Source organism: Meleagris gallopavo, chromosome 1, assembly GCF_905368555.1.
Source record: "Meleagris gallopavo chromosome 1, MGAL_WU_HG_1.1, whole genome shotgun sequence".
NCBI lineage: Eukaryota > Metazoa > Chordata > Aves > Galliformes > Phasianidae > Meleagris > Meleagris gallopavo.
The window spans coordinates 97,537,728-97,562,051 of record NC_139404.1 but is presented as its reverse complement, the minus strand read 5'-3'; the positions used below and the strand labels follow the sequence as shown (position 1 = coordinate 97,562,051).

At 37.5% G+C, this 24,324-nt stretch overlaps 1 long non-coding RNA gene across 2 annotated transcripts in view; it reads right to left on the bottom strand.

The window, feature by feature from the left end:
* Positions 1-24,324, bottom strand: part of LOC104913987 (uncharacterized) — a 517,821-nt gene that overhangs the window by 124,074 nt on the left and 369,423 nt on the right. For both annotated transcript variants that reach the window (XR_014887668.1, XR_014887694.1), the window contains exons 9-11: positions 15,496-15,555; positions 14,591-14,699; positions 13,107-13,248 (exon numbers count right to left, since the gene is read on the bottom strand). This is a non-coding gene — a long non-coding RNA (uncharacterized LOC104913987). The remainder of the gene's footprint in view (positions 1-13,106; positions 13,249-14,590; positions 14,700-15,495; positions 15,556-24,324) is intronic.

The window sequence follows — 24,324 nt, the reverse complement described above, 5'->3', positions numbered from 1 at the left end:
AGATATTAATTGCCATTGATGACAGTGTCCTTTTACTGTTTGTTCCGTGAGCTACTGAGCTTCCTCAGGCTTCAAAATGCAATCAACTTCATTTTCAGTTGAAAGAATGGCAGACACACGATTGGTAAAAATCTGAAATGTTCACTTTGAAACTCAGCTGGAAATCAATGTGCTAATTTCAATGAGGGTATCACTGATCATGTGCCTCACAATAGTCTGTTGTCTGTTTTACAAGAAAGGGAAGTTTTAGATGGAGGAAAGCTGATTAGCCAGATACTAGATCAATCAGCTATTACTTCTGTATTACCCAAGAAGATTAAGCTAGATATCCTATTTAAGACAAATTCTTTTGAGATTTTGCACTAGCAGTAAGACACATAAAAGACTAATTTCAGGGAGCAGAGCATAATAAAGAGATAAGAAAGCTGCACTGCCTTTATACCACACTGAAGTATTTCCAGCCACCGAGCAGGAATTGAGAGGAACTAACTGTCTTTAAACCACTTATAAGGCTTGGCTGACCTGTTTCATCTTCTGAATTTTAAATCATCACTATCTCACAGTAAAGACAAGAATAACCAAAAGGTGGCCAAAATTTGAAAGAAGGCAGGAGCATCCCAGCTACATCTTGATTCCAGCTAATCCCAATTCACTTTTCACATTGTTTACTCCTGAATTATGTGCTTCTGCCAGAGCAATATCAAATGGCTGTAGGAGACATCAAGCAGGACGCTATATTTTCAACAAGAAAGCTCCTTAGAAGCTATCAGATGTCAGTGATACTGACAATGAAGACAGACTTTCAATCCTCAGAGCTTCAACATACTGTGTAAGTTGCCCTACAAAGAGAACAAACGTGTTTTTTAAAATAAAAGATCAGAAAACAAGTTATTACGCTGAAGTAAGGTTAAAAACAATTGCTTTGCTGCCAAAATTTGCAAAGTTATTCTTCTGATTTTGTTCCTTGTTAATGATCTACCAGGCTAATTTTATGGAGTGTCAGTAATTATATATCAGTCTGCAGTGCCTACAGCACCAAAATAGTTAAGTTACCAAAAACACTTTTTCATTTTATTCTTCTGCTTTATGATGATTTTACGAATTCAGGGTTAAATTTAAACAGATTCATTCTTACAGAGAGGATATAGAAAAGAATATTATTATCATTATTATATAGTCATCATTATATAATCATTACCATATCAAAATCATCTATCTAGAAAACTACTAGAGAGATATGAAGTCCAAACAAATCCAAACTGGAACCTTTTAGAGGATCTCCCTGCAAAGAGTGATTCTTAGTATAAATATCATATATTTTTTATAGTGCAAGAGTTAAGTTGATTGTAAAGAAATATTTCTAAAGATTTGGTGATTCTGAGCAATTACAGAAGACCCCTAAGGAGATATTTATTTAAAAATTTACTGAGTACATGAGATGTAGGAATTAATTTTTTTCTGCATATAGTTAGGACAGGCAAAAGTGTTTGGAATTTGGGAGACTGTCATTTGTTTTTTTTTAAAGAATATTATTTCTCCACTCCACTAATTGGAAGATGGGACAAGGCTAATGGAAGTTGGAGCTACTGGAAGTTTTCTCAGAATAATCCACACATTCAGACTGATATTTACAGATAAAGCAATGGGATTCAAAAACACTAGTTCCTCCTATATTTTTACTTCCCCCCACTTTCAAGGAAATAAATCAAAAGTAAAAAGGCACTCAGTTGATACACTTCAATAGACAAGCAGCACCATATGGAGCTGCACGTTTCAGCAACATCACAAGCCATGATGTAATGCGTAAGAGCTGAAAGCATCATTATGTGCAAGGTGTAGGCATGTGAGAATTTAAGCACACCAAATGAGATGGACTGGTCATTAACCAAAAAACGATAGAAGTTTTTTGGGCATAAGTTGACAAATAAATATGATGTCAAAAATATTATCAAGAACTTCAAATAAGTACGTAAAATTTAGGGGTTACAATATTTATTCATTTTTTTCTCCCCCAGATTAAAGTATGCAATTCAGTGTATGGAAAATCAGACAAGGACAAAAGAAATTTTCATCACACAAGGAGAATAACTCATCAAAAGATTTCACTGAATGTGGGATAGGAGACTCATACTGAGAAATTTGAAGGGATGTGAAAACCCAACTATGTTATTATTTGCATCATGTTGGCACATTCTTGATGTATCTTAACATACTACAAAGATCTAACAAATAGAAAACGTAGCAGAACACTCTACCTAATATATAGATGATAGCATTAAATACACTGATAATAAAGACAAAATTTTGCTATCTGAAAGTTAAAGATTTTGGAAGGATTTGATGCATTACTAGAGTTTTAGCAAAAAAACCCTCAAAATACAAAAGAGATACCCATACTCTTAGCAAAATCTGAAACTGGGAGTATGCATCCAAGTAACACTGCATTCCACTGAATGCAATACAGATTCTGATGATATATGAGCCAGTAGGGTGAAAGAGGCAAAAAGACATTCAGTTGGAGATGTATCATCAAAGCTCTTGCCAAGTGACTTTCAGGAAACAACTGTGGTTATTAAAATAATGGTAGTTAGATCAGCATATTTCTTGCTTTTAGAAGCAAGAAGAAGAAGTTTCCAGTGACAAAAGTTTTGTTTATTTTTTCCCCCCCAAACACAAGCTGACAGTGCTTGTCCCTATATAAATGATTCAGGAAAGACATACAGAAATTGAAGAACATCAAACAGAAGCAACAAGAAAAGGGAACAGCAATCCTGAAAAATTGATGCATTTGTAAAAGTACTTCTTGTGAAAATAATAAATGAAAGGCTACCTCATACAAAGTAGTCTTTGAGATAGTTTATAATTGCTGGAAAAAAAGTATAGATACAATTATTCTAGGTTAGTATTCTCCCTTCTCTGACATAGCTTTAATGGGAGATGGTGCAGTTGGATATAAGACTTTGATTCACTTAATACACCTACTGAAAATGCACTTCACACTGACCCTCATTTGATGAGCAGTTTGTTATGCAGTCAGCAGCAAAGTATGGATCTGGCATGCCAGACCTCAGCATCTTCAAAGCATAAGATAGTCAGAAATTATTTTTAAAATAATAAAGTCACCAAAGCCTGGAAATTGTAGTTCCCTCTGTCTCTGCAGTACAAAGCAGGGCATTTAAGAGGTTGACTACAGGGTATGTATAAACATTTGATATTGTGTAATAGCTTAATTAACTTGGATTGTTAATGGTTGTATTTGGAGAATAAAGCTGCATGATCATTACCTTCTTGTAGTTCTCTCAAGCACCTGTGCAATTTGTTACATGCTGCAAAGGCTTGCATGACAGTGCCTATGCACTTTCTCATGGTATATAACATACAGTTCACTGCTTATAAACTACTGACAAAGAGATATCAAATGCCTTAATTTCTTTAGAACTGGGAAATAAGTAGGTCTGGCCAATGAACACTTAAGATCTCAAAAAAAGTAGGCAGTTATCAAAATGAACCTCAGTGAACTGGAATGACTCTGAAACAACCCAAACTCTCCTCGGTCAACTTGTTTGCAAAACTATCCTTAACAGAACATGCTTGCACCGTTTTAACACAGAAAACAACACCTACTGCAGAAGGCTTAAAATCTAAATAATGGCATATTCAGCTAATCTTAGTGGTAAAATGTAGGGCTAAAGAGACTTCTATGCTTTCTTAGTTTCTAGTAGTATAGTTTCCAGTACCTCAAGAGTGTTTTATTTAAAACCACAAGATAGAAGAGCTTGGTACCATTCCTCTCCTGCCCTTTTTGAGTGACTCCCTGTTTCGAAAGGGACAGTAGAATCTGAAAAATAAAGACACATTTCCTGGAAGATGGTGCACAGACTAACTTCATGCAGGCAATTTATTTTCATGCCTCATTATGAAGGCATGTTTGAGAGCAGGCCTGAAACCTTCCAGAGAGAGCATACCCATCCATAGCTGCTGGTAACGCAACAGAGGAGACTCCTATCAAGGATGTGAAAAAATAGGGACTATATCCATATCTGCCATCATTCTCTCATCTCCCTTTGGCCTCAGATAGCCAAGGGATTCCTATATCTCATTGCATACCACCTCTTTTTGCCAGCATGCAGTCATTTCCATCCATAATTGCTCAGACAAGAGCATCGAGTAAATATTCCCAGTTCCAAATGAAGGGGTGGCAAGCCCATTCACCACAGGGCTGCTCAGCCAGCTTAGAGCCACACACTTTGCTCTAGTATCACGGTGTGCCGAAACCAGGGCCCCATGTGTGGCTGCAAACAGGCTGTTACATTAACACCCAATCCTGTTCTCCCAGGAATCTGCATTAACTTTGCCAATTACTTCAATGGGAACCAGAATAATGCCTCTGTGAATAAATCAGGGAAGAAAATCAATTCTGTTCTAAGCTGAATCCATAGGCCCTTTTGTACTTTATATGGCCCTTCTTTGGAGGAATAGCAAGAAAGCTGCCGAGAGTTTGAAACCTCACTGAACAAGACCCTTTGGGCTCACTAAGAAAAGCTCACATATTCATTGCCGCTCACTTGTTAGGCTCAGGATAAAAAAAGCATACCAGAACGCTGCCAATAGTTATTGGATTTCCAAATATAAATAGATAGTTTTATTTGAACACAAGATCATTCAGGGGGAAAGTTTGCAAGCCCAAAATGAAGACACTAGATCTACTGAACATAGAGTTATACTTAAATTTTCTTCCCCACTTATTCATATTTCTCCTTTTGATTTACTTTAATCAAACTCTCTTTAGGCTTGCAAGTCTGAAGGGGCTTTCTCCCTCCCCTTTTTTTTTGCTGTAGGAATAGAAATTGCTCTCCAGGCAGGCTTTTCCAAATGCTCACAGCTTTGCTCTTTGCTTAAATAAAAGGCCTTTGAAAGGCAGTAGTGTAGGATGGTTCACCATAGATTTGAGATTTCTCTAACATCATTCCTACAGTGCTCCAATTTGCAGGGTTTTTCAGTCAAAACCTCAGCTGCTATTTTCATCCAGACATAGATGTCAAGATAAGGGGAGTGCACTTTGGAACTTGATACTTGAGTCATGCTCATCATCAAGGAAGTAAGGAGGGGGGGGAGGGTCATCTCATCCTCACTTTGTTGTTAACAGAGACTGTCACAGCATTAACTGAATTTCTCTTTATATATATTTTTAAAATCCAGGGCGAGATCTTGTTTCACTCTTTAAGTTAATGTCACACTCTGCTTCTAAATTTATTTTTAAGCTTAAGTTGTTCAAAGGGCACTTTCAGTGAAATGGAATGGAAGCTGAATAGGTGTTGCTCTGTAAAGTGATATATTCTCTAAGACTGTTTCCAGTGGGTATTATAAAACCTCAGCCAGCAAACTCTCAGGAGGCATAACTAGGTAATGCATCAACAAAGACACATAAAAACCAGAGGCAGCTGAGCTATTATTAAGAAATGAAGCACAAGCCATTGAATGTATAGGGTGTGAGCTAGAGGAAAAAATCAATTTGGTTAAATAAAAAGAACACCAGCATCTGCATATAAAGTGGAAAGCAAGCACAACTACTGAAAAAGAAAAACCCTTTTGTACAAAGAGAAATAGTATTTTCTCTCCTGGCTGCACCCAGAAACATTGAACAAAGTCTATGCCTGAAGGGTACTTCAAAGTAGAAATTTTCAGTCATAGTTTCACCTTTGCTGAAAGCAATAGGAGTTTTGGAGACCAGGCACCTGAGAGGTGGTGTAAACTCTAGAGCGATGTTGATATCCACATGGGGGCACAGTTGTACTTGCATCAAGTCCCACGGAGCCCCGTAGCTCAATAGCTCTTCCTCAGACCACGCAAAGAGCTGGGTCTTCACCTAGTTGCCTTAGCATGGAATTTGGCATCCATCTTTTTTGCATTTTATCACTCTTAAGTTCATATTCCCACCATTAAAAAAGCTTCACTTCTTCTCTAATCTGGTCCTATTTCTATGGTACCATGGAATGGCAATAGGAGACCAGAAATTGAGAGACTGGCTGTTGCCAGTTTGCTGGTTTCAGTGTATCTAAAAAAATTAATGTGTGAGATGTGAAACTTACTAGTCTCCAACAGAAGTGTTTTTTTGCAGAGACATACAGCACGATGTGGAAGTGGCATCAGCATTACATCATTGAATATAACATTCTTAACATCCATGTGAATGTAAGATTCATTTGACTTGAACAACGTAAATATGTTTGAAGCTCGTGATCATTTTGTGCTAAGAACACTAAATTCATATCTGGGTACTTCGGTACTAAAGAAAAAGTCACAAAACAGAAACAACAACAATAATAAAAAAAAGCTAATTAGAAAGAATTACAACCATGAAGATTCAGTATCTAACTTTATAAATAATTTTTCAGTCTCAAGGTATTCCACATTCAAGTCCACTGAAGATTATAAAAATTCAGAAGAAAGCAACAGGAGGTAAAGAGAAGGAGCTAAGTATTGCGCAGAAGATATGAGAGAACAAGAAAATAATTAGTATTTTTATTGGACTTCTTCTTTTGGGCTGACTTTGTACTAATATTATTAAAAGCAGGGCTTGGCCCTCAGCCTACTTGTCATGGTAACACCATGCCCATTCAAATCTTTCAATAGAAATACTTTCTGGAATTCAGCAGCCAAACATTCTCCATCTCTCTTCAGCCCACAGCACAGGCACCATCAGGAGAAGCACCTGCTCTTCGTTTCTCATTTTCTCAGTCAGAGATAAGGACAGAGGTTCTCTTGCACTTATTAAAGGCTCCCGAGGCCAGACAAGGCCCATACAATATACTCATCTGGCACTTGATCCAGGATCACAACAAAGCAACCAGCCTCTTCTGACTAATTTCTACCTGTCATATGGAAAAGGATCAGCTCAGCCTCTTACTCTAGGCTAACATCTTAGATTAACACTAGGTAGACTTATTTCAAAGAGCACCCCACTAGTTTTGTGCATTTTATCTCTTACTGCCTGTAATTTTTTTTCTTCTTGTATTTAATGACTTTATCTTCAGATTCAGATAGTCAGATTAAGTAAAAAAAAAAAAAAAAAACAACCAAGAAACTCAACACAAAACCATAAAGTCAGGTATATAGTTTTATTGTAAGTTCCAGGATAGGAGACATGTTTGGTTTTCAGGACACGTAGTTACTCCACACAACAACTCATCTTTTTGCATGAAACCATAAAACCTACATTAAGCTGCCTAGAATCAACCCTCCTCCTTCCCCAGAGCTCTGCTCTTTATTTGATAGTTTTACTGTTTTTTTTTTCTGCACATTATTTTCTCTTTCCTGACTTCTTTTAACTATAGCTGTAGTCTTTTAGAACTGCTGCTTTTAACTACTGCAATAGATGGAAGGGTAATTAGGGGTTCCATTAAGCCTGTACATGCTTCAGGTATATGAGATATACACTCATGCCTCACCATAGCACAGATCATAGGCAGTGACTGATTGAATTATTGTCTCAGTGTTAAATTGTAGAATAATGATACATGCAACTGTACATTAACATGATGTAAAAGTCCCAGGCTTAGTTGATTTTCTTACTTAGCGGTTTAGCAAAGGGATATGTTTTCAAAAGGGCACATGTAGTGAAAATTTGTGAGCCAGTAAGTACTTGATGTAGGAAAAAAAGAAAAAAATAATAGGACATACAATACAGGGGTTTCTGGGAAAAAAAACCCAAACATACTGTATGTCCAAGGAACATCTAGACCTACTGCAGGAAGGAAGAGAAAACCATCCAACTTCTATTTGTCTGCAATAATCCTAATTTTATGCAGAGTAATTTAAAACATTTATCTCCAGTCAAGACAAAAGTTATACAAAGGAATGTTGCTGAAACAGGAACACATTAAAAACTTTCTATAAGATTTTATTTTCAGAGTATCATAGGGGCCCCATCCAGTTTCCTCTGAAATCATTAGGATACTTGCCATAGATTTTTAGTTGGGACATTAGGAAAGAACTTCCCTTGAGAGAGAAAAAAAAGAAAGTATGTTTTTCCACCAATTTATGGCTCCTACAATTATGCAAGTGAACACAAAATTCTGTTGCCAGCATTTGTACTAGCTCAGAAATTGTAGAGCAACAACAGCAAGAAACTACCAATCACCGAGTAAACTGGTTTTCACATCTTATGGGCAGCATTTGTTACGCACACAGACATGAAGATTTAGAAATAAAAGGGTTGTTTTGTTCACCAGTCTCTTAAATGTTAGTAGAGGCTCTGCTCACCCCAAAGCCTCTCAAAAAGCCATAATCTCCACTTTTCACTGATATCAACACCACCCAGCCAGCACCACAGCCTGCATTTGCTTTGAGGACACACAATGGAAAGAGCATCACAAAACCAACAGTTATGTTATGCAGCTGAGCACCTGTCATCACCTGATTGCGCTTCAGTTTGCAAGAGGAGCACCTCAGCTGCCCTTTGGCTCAGCTAAGGCAACAAGGACTGGAGCGAGCTCAGTAAAACCATGGTTAGCTTTCAGCCGCCACCCCGCCTCTGAAACAGCCCCTGCCAATCAAGGTCCCAGAGCTGCAAGTACTGCTTGGCTGGCTCTGCCCACTCCTGCCAGCCCTTGCCTTCAGCTGAGGAGCTCACCTTGGGAAAGATACTGGCTGAATCTGCGTGGAGCAACATGGACTCAGTGGAGTATCAGTATCATTGCCTTCAGGCCATTCCTTTAAATGTCAGTGTAAGAACTGGATAACTGTTAGGTAGAACAAAACTGCTTCCACATATATGTATTGTCATGTTTGCTTTTGAGTTCCTCTATGAATTTTTGAGATTAATAATGATGTTGGTACAGTATATGTTTTCTCTATTACTTCCAGAAGTATAGCAATAGTAATTTTAAAAAGCTAGACAAACAAACAAAAAAAAAATCCAAAACAACAAAGAAAGCATAAGTAAGCGAATTGCTGGAATTGACTATGTACAAAATGCTGCAATGAGAAAAAAATATATAGAATTGCTCCCATTTTCAATTTTAAGTCTTATTTTTAGCAAAAGAAATTTAAACTCAACAAGAGTGAAGCGTTTCAGAAAGATGCCCAACCTTAACACTGACACAATCTTAAGCTTTTTGAATTTTAGTGAGTTTTATCACATACTGGTATGTGATAAATTGTAGAATCACCAAGGTCAGAAAAGACCTCCACGATCATCCAGTCCAACCATCCACCTACTACCATTATTTCCCGACTAAACCATGTTCCTTAGTACCACATTTAAATGTTTCTTGGCATCCCCAAGAACAGCGACTCAACCACCTCCCCGGGCAGCCCGTTCTATCACCTGACCATCATGATGTTGAACTTGCTACAAAAAGGAAACAAAACCAGAAAATTTCTCTGAAAACTCATATAATCTCCCTTCCTCATCTTTTTCTCTTCTCCCACAATTGTATCTCCTCATTCAGAATAAACAACACTATGTACAGCTGTAGCACAATGGTGCATAACTTTAAAAATTATATTTATTTCCCATAAGCAGGTCAGAAGTTAAAATTAATGCCATTTTAATTATCTAAGAGATGTCTCTGTCTACAAAGAAATCATTTAAATAAAAGACATTTTTTAATATTCACTTTTCCTTGTCAGATGGAAAACAACAACACACAGAGGACCATAACTTACAACTAATCATGGTAAACTTTCATACCACATTGTACAGCCTATCTCAAGACACCTACAAAGAAATTTGAGATTGCCTACATATGCCACAACTTAATGTCATTTTTCTTGATGGAAGTGTAAGAGAAAAAAACCTAACATTTAAACTGAAAATCTTTGAAGTCCACCCTTTTGAAAGCACTCAAGCAGACTTTATGCTCTGCTCAGCATTTGCTTTTTTTTTTTCCCCTCTCCTTTTTCTTTTTTTTTTTTTTCCTTTATGTCTATACAAGAAAGGTAATGGGGAGATATATCATTCACAGTTAGTTGCAGTTCAATAATTACTGCATATTTAATGCTAGGCTACAGCAGTGGCCACACAACCATCCAGCTCTCATCTACAGTGAAAGTAATTGCTTCCATATTTGTGGGGATTTCCTTGATATTAGGTGTTACACGGCCATACTCCATGTTCCACGTCCTCCTGCTAGCCCACAAACATTGCAGAAACTCACCTGCTAAGTACTGATAGGAACAGCAGCAAACAAAACACATATTTATCAGCACTCCTGATTCTTCTCCTGCCACCCCACGATCCACCTCCTCCTCCTCTCACATTAGCAATACTCATACTGAGACCAGCCAGCCAAATGGAAGCAGGGCTGCATGCCACACTTGTTGTTACCAACAAAAGGACACCAGAGGTATATTTGGTACTCTACCTTTGCCAAGGCCTGACCCAGCCACAGAATGGCAGGCTGCCAGGGTCAAGTCCCATTACAGAACAGTGAGTGACCCACTTACAGCCACACCAGGGCACAAAGCACACACCTCCAGAGAAAGATTTCTGGGGACAGCTTCTTCCAAAGCTCAGGTGGACAGCTGTGGTTGGTTAGCTAACCCACCCTGATCAACACTTGGCCAAACACAAGGACTAATCATTAGCCAGAGCAGGTGAAGCTGAGAAAAATCAATGTGGGACACCTATAACACCAGCATAAGTCCTGTTCATGGTACTAAACAGGGAGAAAATCTGACCAGTTAAACCAAAAAGGGCTGAATTCACATATATCCTGTCAATGTAGGCCTTTTCAAACTAACCACTAGGTTAGAAAACAGAAATATGCTTTCTAATTTCTGATCTTGGAGAATGGAGAACAGCTGTGCAAAGGAGAGAATTATTCATACTGGTTCTTGTACTGGTGTAATTTGGAAAGCTGTTTTTTGATGCAGACTCATTCCTAGAGAAGACCTCCTTAGTAGAAGCATATTTATTTTATCAATGGCCTGTCCCTGTTACATTCATAAGCTACCAGTTAATAACTAGGATGGCATTTTGAGGTTAATACACTCAGCCATATGACTTTGAATGAGTAAGAAACGTCCTGTACTCTCATTACTGATGTTCCAGCACTTCTGGGAAGAACCTGTCCTAAACATGCAGGGTAATCTTTTTGTAAATCTTGTTTTGAGTTCACGTCTAAGATATGGATATTATCTTCATTATTCTGGGGGAAGGTACTACCAGACACTATCCTGACTGACAGTGACTTTTATTAGGCAACTGAGTATTCAACAGAATGGTTTAAACATCACCACAGTAAATGAGAGATTACACTCAGATGAAGTAAGTAAAGCCACTGCTCTTTCACAACTAGGTTAGTGCTTGCTAAGCAATGTCTCTGCCTGGTATTTTAAGTGCATGTTATATATTACATAACATCTGAGAAAGCATGAGAAAGCTCTCTGGTGGCTGGAAGGCATGAGTTCAGTCAGGTTTACAAAGATACAAGCAGTCAACCCTCTCCAAAATGACAGTTACTAGGGACACGTCTAGCTCTTGCTAGATACTTATTCTACTTCCTAGATAAAGACCAGTCTTTTAAATTAAAGAAGCCAATATCTGGAAATGTGTTTTTTTCTTGTACCTTGTATAATTTTCATATTTCATGGCCAGCTTATGCAAGACATGAATATTTCAAGGGTATTTTTTCAGAATACCAAGGAAAATTCCCTGTTATTGTTTTGGTAAGAATGTTTTCTTCTTACTCTGTTTTTAAAAATTTTCTCCATTGAACCAGGAGGAAAACAAAGTATAAGCTGACATACAACTGTCCCGTACAGAAGACCTAATTAGAAAATATAGTCTGTGAATATGATACCTTTTTTCAAAAGTGTAAAGAGTGATTTTTATATTCAAAAATATTCAAAAAATTCAGTGATTTTTATATTCAAAAATATGTATACAAAAGTACAAATACATAACCCAAAGATGAAATAAGAACTGGGAAGAGCGTAGTGTAACAGTTTATCCACTCAGAAAAATATGTGGAAAATAGGAAATGTTAAGTCTGAAATACTACAGCCACACATATCAGTTTCTATACCTGCACAGCCTTGTGAGAGAAAACTGGAAAAAAAAACAACACACCAAAACACAGCTGTCCTGAAGAACAGACAGATTCTTGGGCCACTGCTCTTCATATCTTTGCAGTATCACTAATAATGGCACATGATTTTTTGAGTCTAGTTAATGGATGCCTCTCTGAGAAGAGCTCCTTAGGCTACTGAAAGCCACAGAAGGAATTATTTACAGCTGCTATATCCTGGCACAGAGAAGGGCAGGAAGAAATATGATGGAGCACTTTATGGAAACGTGTCTGCTCACACCATTGTGGCAGCCATCACAGCACATCTCATGTTCAGATAGGTAGCCACACATGCTCCACTGCTCCAACTTTGTAACAAGTGATACTTTTATACATACACAGCCCCGACCCCACTCCACACAAGTGATGGTCTATTATTCTCAGCGTGGGATCCCACAGGCAATCCTGTGAAGATAGGTGGACAGAAGCTTTGCTGCAGTCTTCTGTCTAATTTCCTAACTCAAAGAATCCAATTAACTCCTTGCCTTCCTTCTCCTTGACTCCTGAAAAATGGTCAAGTATTTGTCATTTCTCTCTTCCTCCTGCAGATCTTGTCCATTCAGCTGTAGATCCCATGGAAAATAGCTCAGTAAAAAGTACCAGTAATCCATTGCTTCATTTTCAGACACAAAGACAGTATGGAGGTGTTCTCAGCACAAGGCATTTAAACCTGAGCTAGTCTACCATTCTTGTTCTACACCTGTGCACTGTACAACATAAACATCTGAAGTTAGTGAGAAGGATCTCATCTGCTCTGCCTTATCTCCAGTATACCTGAGAATCCATTGCCTTGACTCTTCAGATGGTCCCAGGAAGTCTAAGAAAATTGTGATTTCCACACAATAACATTTGTGTTGATAAATGCCTGTAGTATTGGGGTGGGAGAGGCAGGACCAATTGGCAGTTACATCTGCACTTCTGCAAGTATATTTTTTTAGCAGAGGAAATGAGAATAGGAAGCAAAGTTTCAGAAATTTTTAGAAAGACCAGAGCAAGCACAGTAAAGTATGTAATTCACTAGAATGGTCCTACCTGACATTTTGCATGAGTGAAGGGCAACATTCCCTGTTTTGGAGTGGATGACAAGGCATCTATGCTTGATTCAGCTTGGCTTTAATAAATTGCTTTCCTTGTCTTTCCATTTTATACCCCTTGCAGACAAGCACAAAGTTCACTGTGAAATAAATGCAGTTTTGAAGTGATCACTGACGTACTTCATACTGATATGTATTTTCACAAAGTTATTCCACAAAATATTTTTTTCTTCTTTGAGTCCATTATCTAAGAGTAATACTAAGTTTTGTTTAAGGGCAAAAAGAAATACCTTTGTACTGTTGTAATGATCTGATCTACATGTGATTAAATGCTCCAGGAAATACTTTGCACATTACCTCACTGGTACTTTGAAATGCATTTCATAACATGCTATAATATCTACAGACCCAAAAAAGATGTTTTTTTCTCCTCTATAAACCTTTTTGTTCAATCCTCTCAAGCTCCTACTGTCTGCTCAAGCTTTTGTTGCCATGCTTTCTCATTGTTCCTCACTCTCTGAGCTGTAATCCAGGCCATCCACATCCAGCTTGCTGCTCTTCTACAAACTTTTGCCCAACACTGATGTTAAAATACCAAATACCATCCAGTTTTTATAACTACTAGAAACAAACATGGGCTGTACTAGAGATACAGGGGAAAGGCTTCCTTTTCATTGCTTCCTTGCAAACTAAATTCTCAGATTCTTCATCTAAAGATAATGGTCAACCTGAGTGTAATGGCCAGCATCAGGGTCATATATGTATAGATGCACCTATCCACACTCAGTCATGTGATATATGTTTCTGTAAAAGAATTTCCTAGGCTCTCATCTCTCCAGAATTAGGATAGTTTAGAGAAATTCAAGGTTCCCAACAAGGTTTCCAAGGTATTTCTACTATTTATGCACCTGAAACTACCTACAAATAGGCTTATCTTGATTCAATTCAGAAAGACAGTAGATGGCTAAAAAGACTTACTGTCCTAGTGGGAGATAAACCAGTGTGCAACATTAGCATAGGGATGTCAGAATACTAGGTAGTATAGATAATGCATCCATTTTGTTCTATATTAACTTCATACTAACTAGTTTATTCCATGCTTTTGTTTCAAAGTGTAGTAAGCTGCATCTTGTCAGATATATGTAGTACAAATTGTATCTTGGCAATGTTTTCGTGTGCTCATTAAAAAAAATTTACTCAGAACCAACTTGTTTCCACTATCCTTTAGATAATCCCTTCACATTTTACTGAAGAAATGAAAACATAACAATCCTATGCAAAGGAAGAAAGTCCAGACAGCATCCTAGTTTTCACAAAACCAGACTAGTTATTTGTGAAATGGATTAAGTTTTTCCTTTTGAACAGAAAGAACTTGCCAGTTAATTGATTCAATAATAGCTGCATGTTTAAGTTGTTCAGAAAATCTAAATGAAAAGTTAGTGTGCTTCTCAATAGCAGTTTCTGCACTTTTCTCCCTCTCACCTTTTACTGCTCATGGTAGCCAGCAGTTTTGACTGCACGCAACCTCTTTTCAAAAGACCAGCATTCCAACAGATCAAACCAAGAACATGAATTCTTTCTTTGTGGTTAACTGTTAGAAATAAAGGGTCAGGTTATCAGATGACATAAATCAGCCTGATTACACTGAAGTCTAAAGACAGTAAACAATAAGCTATAGTACCAAACTAAATTAACAGAAGCACAAGTTAGCCATACCTTACTGAAGTAAGCCATGGATATGTAGACACATATCAGTATTGAGTCAATAAGAAAATTCATCATTAGTTCATTTGTTGCCTTCCATTAGCAGAGCATTAATTTACCTTCCCTTGATTCCAACTTGTATTTGCTAAATGTTACTTAAGTACTGAAGAAATAATATAACAAATGATTTATAAGCAGGTCCAGAAAGACCTGGTTCACTCACTGCTGTTATTTACAAAAGCAAGACCCTAAGAATGCCTCAAATATTGCTCTCATGATTTTGAGTTCCAGCAGATTTTTATACTTGGGGTGAAGTTCACAGGTCACACTTAGGCAGTGGTGTGTTTCAAGCGATCTGCAGGCTATAAGAAGTAACAATAAAATCAATTGGATTATTTTTTTTTATTATGTTATAGCATAGCTATTTTATGCTTTTATGAGATTCTAAAATCTTGAAGTCCAAGATCTTACACTGTACGGGGGCCTGCACTATTTGGGTGTTAAGGCCTACGTGCTCAGTGTCTTGTGCTAAGACTATTGAGATAGAATGTTCCCAAGAGCTACCCTGGGTACTCCTCAGCATTCAGAGAAGGTCATCTACCCTGTATGAGATGCCTTCACAGGTGGAGGGTCCTTAAACCCTGTTGTGGTGCTTCACTTTCTTTCCTTATAAAAAATCTTACCTAATGTTTTGACTTTGTGGATCCTTACGGGAAATGAAATCCATTATGTCTTGCTCATACCTGTCATGAAGAGAGGGAACAGATTAATCATTTCTTCCGTGCATTAGATATGAGCATAGTTGAAGATTAATCTCATGTTTCCCTATCAGTCTCCCCCTTTTAAGCTAAATGTTTTTACCCTGCGAACCAAATTATCCATATATATATATATATATTTTTAAATATATATTCCAGACTCTCTTTAAATGGTCTGGAAGAGAGTGCCTAACACAGAATACCATATTCCAGTTGTGGTCTTTCCAGTTCTGTAAGATGCATAAATCTTATGAACCGAACATCTACTGATACCTCCTAGTACATTTTTTCCTACTTTGCAGCATCACAATGATATTTACTTATGTTTTCTACTACCATGGCAGTGAGATTACCAAACTTAAATTATGAAAGGACATCTTGCAGAGGAGATACTTTCATTACTTCTTATTTCTGTCTTTCAGAATCATGCTGACTAGGAGACATAGGATATGTAGATGGTTGCCTTCTACTCCTGTTGTAGACATTCTTTGTGCTTTCAAGCAAGTAATTTAAGTTTTTATTAGTATAAGTATTTTATTAGTATTTATAAATAAATAACTTTATTTACTTTTAATTTAAAAGTAATTTAAAGCTTTTCCTTTGCACTTCTTCTGTCTGTATGACGAGGATGACAATAGAAAGTACTTTGAGTGCTAAGACATAATTCCTATTTTGTCATTCATTTACTTTCTCTGGGCAGTGTAAAGACCAGAAAAGTGAGAGACTCTTTTGTTTTAAAATAAAAACAACCCTAAAGCATTCACTATAAAGAAAATAATTTACAAGAAAACCTAAAGTGTTGCAGGGTCAGTTGTTCTGCTGCTAGAGCAAACCAAAGATGTACAGGATGCCTTTAATTTCTGATTTATTCCACCAGCTGTCCCATGCAACCTCTAATTGCTCAAAATAAATAAGCACATAAGGAGATCATTACTGAAAAAAAAAAAAAAAGAAAAAACCAAAAAAAAAAAAAAACCAACACAAAACCACATGCCATCAAGTCTTGCTGTAATATACTCCCAGTAAAATCTTGATTTCTTGTTAATGGTTTATGTAGTTTGGTGCCATTTTTCTTAAGGTTATTTTTGCCATAAACCTGAGTCAAGTGCAGATTTTGATCTAGATCACAGAAGATAGGTTGTTATCTCAGGAAACAACGAGCAGTGCATGCAGCTACAATACCTCTACAGAAGAAAGCAGACCAGTTTAAGAATTTTAATTTTTACTCATTAAACTTTTCCCAAGGAACCATGTGAATAATAATAAGAAAGACCCTACCCCTTAGTCAGCTACACATATTTTATGACTCACCGCGACAGAACATACAGAAAGGTAAAAGAAACAAGAAGAAGATTATTGATGAGCCTTGAAAACATTCATCTTTTAATATAACTCAGTCAAAATATTCCATAGAATCACAGAATTTTAGGTGTTGGAAGGGACCTCTTACAATGATTTTGTCCACCCCAAACAGGTTCCCTGCACTTTCTCACAGGAAAGTGTTCAGGCAGGTTTTGAATATCTCCGGAGAAGGAGACTCCATAACCTCTCTGCACAGCCTGTTCCAGTGCTCTGTCACCCTCAATGTAAAGAATTTTTTTCTCATGTTCAGACATAACTTCATGTGTTCCACTTTGTGCTTATTGCCCCTTGTTTTGCCACTGGGCACCATTGAACAGCCCCATCCATTTGACTACCACCCATGATATATTTACAAGTATTGATTAAATCCCCACTCAGTTTTCTCTTCTCCAGGCTGAACAGTCCCAGATCTCTCATTCTTTCCTCGTAAGAGAGATATTCCAGCTCCTTAATCATCTTTGTAGCCCTCCGCTGGAGAGGTTCTCTGTTTTTCTTTTGGAGTTGGACTTGAAGATCCTTATGCATCCTGTCCAACTCAAGATATTCTGCGATGCTATGATTTGTCTTGACCTGGGGAGCCCAGAACCAGACACAATACTTCAGATATGGACTCACTAGGGCAGAGTAGAGGGGGAGGAGGATCTCCCTCAACCTGCTCACCACATTCTTTTTAATTCACTCCAGAATACCAGTGGTCTTCTTGGCCACAAGGGTACACTGCTTAGCTCATGGTCAGCCTCTTATCCACTAGGACACCTAGGTCCTTCTCTGCAGAGCTCGTCTCCAGCAGGTGAGCCCCTAACCTGTACAAATGCATGCAGCTATTCCTTCCCATAAGTTGGATTCTACACTTGCTCTTGTTGGAACATCATCAGGTTTCTCTCTATCCAAGTCTCCAGCCTGACTTGGTCTCACTGAATGACAACACTGCCTTCTGGTGTGTCAGCAACTCTTCCCAGCTTTGTATTATCAGCAAACACGCTGAGGGTGCACTCTATCCCTTTGTCCAGGTCATTGATGGAGATGTTGAACAAGACCAGACCCAGTACCAACCTCTGGGGAACATTGCTTGTTACAGGCCTTGAACTGGACTCCATGCTGCTGATCACAACTCACAGCTCTGCCAGTCAGCCAGTTCTCAATCCATCTCACTGCCCACTCATCTGTCTCATTCTTTCTAGGCTTACCTAGCCTTCCTGAAGTCAAACTACACTACATCCACTTCTTCTGCTTCATCTACCCAGCCTGGTAAAAAGCTACCAGATTGGTCAGGCACTATTTCCCCTTGGTGAATACATGTTAACTACTCTTGATAACTTTCTTTCCTTCCACTTGCTTGGAGAAGTAATCCAGAATAAGCTGCTACACCACCTTTCCAGGAATGGAGGTGAGACTGACTGGCCTATCATTTCTCAGCTCCTCCTTGCTTTTTTTGAAGACTAGAGTAACATTGCCTCTCCTCCAGTCCTCAGGCTTCTATTCTCCATGACCTTTCAAAGACAATAGAGAGCAGCTTGGTAACCACTTCTGCCAGCTCCCTCACCACTTGTGGATGCATCCCATTGGGGCTCATGGATTTGTATGTGTGAAGTTTGACTAGAGGATTTCTGACTAAGGGCAAATCTTTATTTCCCCAGACTTTCTCTCTAAATTCCATGGTCTGGAATTCTCAAGGGGAATTCTTAACAGTAAAGACTAAAGAAAAGAAGACATTCAGTAACTCAACCTTCTCGGCGTCTACTGTTACCAGTGCGTCATCTCATTCAGCAGCTGATCCACATTTTCTTTAATTTTCCTTTACTGTTGACTTATTTTATTCATAACTGTTGCATCCTCTTGACTTGAACACTGCATCTATTTGTATTTTCTGTGAAAAACGTGAAGTAGCTAGTAAAACAGGACATTAAAGCTTGAAATTTGAAGTGGAAGCTTTACTCATGAACTTCAGAAAGGCTCAGCACATGCTGGGAGGTGGTCTTCCTCTAAGGAATTTGTCAAAGCTGTTATAATAAAGCTATAACATTTGTAAAACTCATTTGCTAGAGTGTTGCCAAGTTCAAGTCAGTAATGAACGCATTCTTTAAGCACCTGACTAACAGATGATGCAGCCAGACCCACTTCCACACTCTAGTGTCTCTAATGTACTTCAAAGAGAAGAGTCTTGTGCTAACATATGGCCCGTATAAGGCATTGAGTATTTTAGACTGCAAACCAGTGGGATATGAAGCAACTATATACCGGAGACATGGTATCCATCTGTAAATGCAAACAGCCAGCTTGTATGTGTATCCAGACTTATTTATTCTTTACTAATTTTCCTTTTCTGTATATACCATTGTATAATCAATGGATATACAGATGGTATATGTATATCCAGGAGCTTGGCTAATGTAATTGCTACATTGGAGTAAGGAAAGAAAGTCACTCACTCTATCCTGGGCTTGCAAGATAGACTCCAGTGGAGCGGACCTCCAGAGAGATCCTTCCCCATTGGCAGACAGCTCTTAAATGGGTCTAGGAGAAGTGGAGCCAGGCTCCACCCCTTCCTGCAACACAGATAATTGCCTTCACCTGTGCTCCTGTGTCTGACTCATTGCTTGCTTCAGGTGATTAAGCAGAGGTTCAGGCCATGATTCAGCAGCCCCATACAACCATCAATTTTGCATCTCTGCACTGCTCTTAGGTTTGCTGTAACGGCATCAGCAAGTGAATGCCATTTCTATTTTTTTCTTTCCCACTTTCCTCTTTTTATTCTGTTCAATTCTCCATTATTGCCCTCCAGTATAGCTACCTGATCATATCTTTTAAACATGCTCAATTTTGCACTTCCATTCACCAAGCGCACACACTCATAACCAATTATTTTCATTAACTTATCCAACCAATTTTGTAAAGAGGCCCCTGTGACAGTCAATTATACTCTTCTTCATTTCTTATCTAACGCAGGAAATGGGTATTTGTCTCCTGATTTGGTTTCTGCAAAGAATGCAATTTATTGGAAAAAAAGCTTTGGGATAAAGACTACTCTCTTGATTTTTCTCACTATGATATTGTAGAGACTGGGCTATATTGGCCAATCTTTAAAATCTCTTGCTATCTATCTGATGGGCTCCAGCTAAAATGTTGATGTTGATTCTCACTTCAGCGTCAATGCTAAAAGTTTAAAGCAAGCCTTTCCTACTTCTCACTTCATCACAAGTGTTACTTTAAGGAGAATTCTACATTTGAATAAGGATCACAATGATCCATACTCTCCTAATACAGCAGGATTCTCAAACATTAATGGTAAAGAACAAAACTTCAAATATTGTCTTATGGATGGAGTGCTCTTCCGAATGACCATGTACCTTAAGACCTTCATGAAATAATTCCATACAGATTTAAATGAGCTTTAATGCTTTTCAGAAGCTGGATAAAGGAAGTAAGCTTTCACTAAATGAGCAGACTGCTCTGTTTGTATATTCAGTAGTTGCTCAGCAGATCATTTGGGTCTCCAAATTATAGTGTCTCTAGATAATCTTGGAATCAAAATATATCCTCACCTTATAAGAGCACAGATTTCAGATACACTTGCTGGGGATATTTGGTAGTAAAAAGCAGCTTATATGTAAATTTGAGATGCATCAATGTTTGTAGCATCCTTCTAAATATTTGATACTTTCAGCTGAATTTGAAGTATAATATATCAAAATCAATAGCTGAGATTAAAGTATGATGATCTGAAGTGTCGAGATAATAAAATTATCTAGGACAGATTATTTCTGCCAGGTATTTGATACAATTATTTAGTATTTTTTGAGGCATGACCTCTGCATTTGAAATTGGTGGGTAGCCACACTCACAGATTTCCATACCAAAGACAAGCAGAGTTTAAGAAGTTAATATAGATCAGCCATAGTAATGATGAAATAATTAAAAAACTCAGCACCTCTTCCGTTATTGAAGAAATATTACAGTGTTCTTAGAGTTTTTCCAAGTTTCTTATTCAAAGACTCATTTTCAGTTGAACCCTGTTCTTCTCATTAAGGGCCAGAAGAAAAACATTTAAGCCAAACATCTGTCCCAAGTTTAGCCAACTTTATCGTAGTACTTCCTATTATAAGCAAATTTTGGCATTAGAGATCAAAATTTGATATCAATATTGTTTTCATTTTCCAAATTAAACTTATTCTTATGCTTCAAACTTAGTCCATACAATTATGTTAGAGGGATAAATTATACTTTCCATTATATCTGTACATCATCATCATAACGATGGATAGTATAAATAAACAGTAAGCACATATTCCATCTAGGTTTATACTGATGTGCATTTGCTTGTAGCATTTTGTTAGAGATACTGCTGACACACAATACTTACTAATTAAAATACCACTAACTATACCTAAGGATGATGCCTGGATTGCCAAAGGGAAATGAAATTCTTTATCACATTTACTCCTCCTTCAGGACTTGCATCCCTGCTTTGAAAGGAAACCTAAGAGGAGACCTGATCTTAGATGAGTTCAACTACATAAGAAGAGACTCTTACACAACTTCCCTAGCTTTTGGTCATTATTTATTTCATATTTATGCTCTCCAGAAAGACTAGTTCTGTGCCTTTCCTGTTGGTACTCACACATTCAACTTCTTTTTGAGATAGGCATTAAAAACCTCATTTTCCTATGGTGTGTTATTTTTCTCCTTCTCATCAGCTGGAAGAAGAATCATTAATAGCATCAATTATGATGTTATGTGTCTTACTAAGGCAATATTGTACCTTTTTTTTTTTGTTAGTTATCCAGCACTGGAAGTTTTCCACTCCAGCAAAGCCTTTGTCAGATCTTTAGATGAGCCACAGACTGAATTCATATTTACAGATGTGTTCAGGTGTTCTTCCTAACAGATTTTCTCAAGCCTCCTCCTTGATATTTTCCTTCACTCAGTCAGAGTTAATCAGTTCTTTAAAATGTTGCTCCTTTAGGGGGAGGATTTCCATCTCTTCTGACATCACAGGCTGTGACAATGTAGAAGATCCATTACTGAAAAGCCTTTCCTAACTTTTGTCTATATCATTTTCATCTGCAAAACTAATTAAACAGCTTAAAAAGGGTCAAAAAGTCCATACCTACACTAGATTGTATTTAAATTTGTCAAAGAAGAATGTAACTTCTCTTAAGATAACATCAGTTTTCCCAGTTATTAAACTATTTCCCTTCTTTATTTATATTCCCTTTGTTATGCCTTTGTTTTACATTGTCTTAAGAGTTCAGTCTGATACTTATAAATGAAGTAAGTAATTCTTTTATTAATTTTGTAAAAAATCTCAAAGGCCATATTTAATGGAAAAAAAAATACATCTCAAACAAAACAAAACAAAACAAACCCAAGCTATTAAAATGGAATGAGCCACTACAAATTTCCTACACTGTCCTGAAATTCCACTAAACAAACAAACAAACAAACAAACAAACAAACAAAAACAGAAAAAAAAGCTAAATAGGGTGGGATTTTTTTTTTTCTCTTCCTTTTTTCTTCCTAATTGAAGACTCAAAGATTAGTACACAAGCACATTAGAGTAAAAGGCATTTCTAGGAACCTTAACTTAAGCATCTGCAGAGAAAAACTGCTTTCTAAAGTCCAGATTTGTGAACAGGTTTTAGTCAAGTTTCCCTTCCTAAAGAACTCCCACACATGGCTGTTTTCAGCTCCCTCTAGGGAAGGTAATGCTTCTATTAGCATCCATCTGATGGACCATCAGCACCAAAAATGAGTTCTCTGAACCGTGAGAGAGCTGCTTGATAGACATCCTTTGCAACATAAGTAAAATGATGGCTTACATAAAAAGCAAAATAATAATAAGGACGACCTACCTGTAGCACTTTTGGAAACAACTGAATAAAGCATGACACATAGCACATAGCACAGAGCAAGGACAGGCTGCTCTATATTGGAAATGATGCCAATTGTTGGTTGTGGGGTCAGCAGCGCCATGCTTCTCCCTTACCTTCCCCTCCTCTTCCTCAGGAGGTAGTGCTTTATCCTAAAACACACAGCTAGGCACGTTCCTATGGCTGTACTTAGTCAATTATCCCGTAGAACTAAAATCAAGCTTTCTTGGTATGCAGTCATATATAATTGGTGGGCCCATAGCTGGGGGTCTGGATCTCAGATGGAGCAAGTCAGGCCCACTAAGGCCTATTAGTGCTCTTGTTAAGGCCCTGGTATAGAGCAAATAAAGAAAATAAAAGGTAAAGCTAGATTTAGAAATAATAATAATAAAAAAGAAAATGTAACTAGTTTTGTATGAATTTCAAGTTAAAGTCATGAAAAGATCCTTGGATAAGATAATCTGCTTTGGGGAACTATTATGTGAAGTTCTGAAAATTGCTTTTTATTCATATGAGCATGTAAATCTTGGTGAAAAAGCACCCAGAAAATAATATTTTCATTTTAAATAACATAGACATTGTATCTTCACCTGTTTTGGCACACCACTCTTTAAAATATTCAGCCAGTACTCATAGATACATCTTCATGTGGCCTAGGAACTGTGTTTACACAAAAACTTCCAGAGGACCAAAGCCTTTTACCACCACATTAAGAAGCTGTGCAAACAAGCATACTGAAATAGAAGAAAAATTGCTTCTACTTGCAAAAGACCTATCTACTTGCTCAGTGCATATTTGTTCATGTTAGATTTTAACAAGAAACAGAACACAGGTCACTGGATGTTTTTTCAACTACGTTTCAGATAATATGACTTCATCTGTTCTTTCCCACATTATGCTCCAATCATATAAGTTTTCAAGGGAGAAAATACTCCAGATAGAGTATTTAAAATAGAGTTGGTAACCAACAACCAAATTAAGAAGAAAAGATGATAAGAGTCTGATGTCATTCTGGCAGCAATGTCATTTGATCAAAGCAAGTCAGAGATGGAGAACTAACATATGAGACTTGCCAGCAACTTCAGCTTCACCTTCATCAATGGCAAATGAGGCAATTTCCAGCAAACACATTACCATATTGGCAGAACTGAAATAACCTTCATATGACTGATAGCCAGCCTCAGAAAGGATGGCTGATTTTGATCCTGAGTACTTTAGAGGACTGTATTACCCCAGTACCTGAAGAAGATAAAGTTATAGACATATATGTGGTTGGACCAAAAAATGCCATATGCTAGTTTTCTTCTTAAAGCAAATTCAGTCTATTGAGTAAATAAGCATTTGTAATGTAACAGATTAGGGGTAGGAAAGGAAAAAAAAGGCACCAATAACAACAATCACCAGGGCCATTAATCTCCTTAAAGTGACCTGCCAGATCTTGGCAGTATAGAAACAACAGACTTCTTCATTTTTTGGAAAGAACACAAATACAGTACTGTGGCTGATTACTTCTCCAGATATA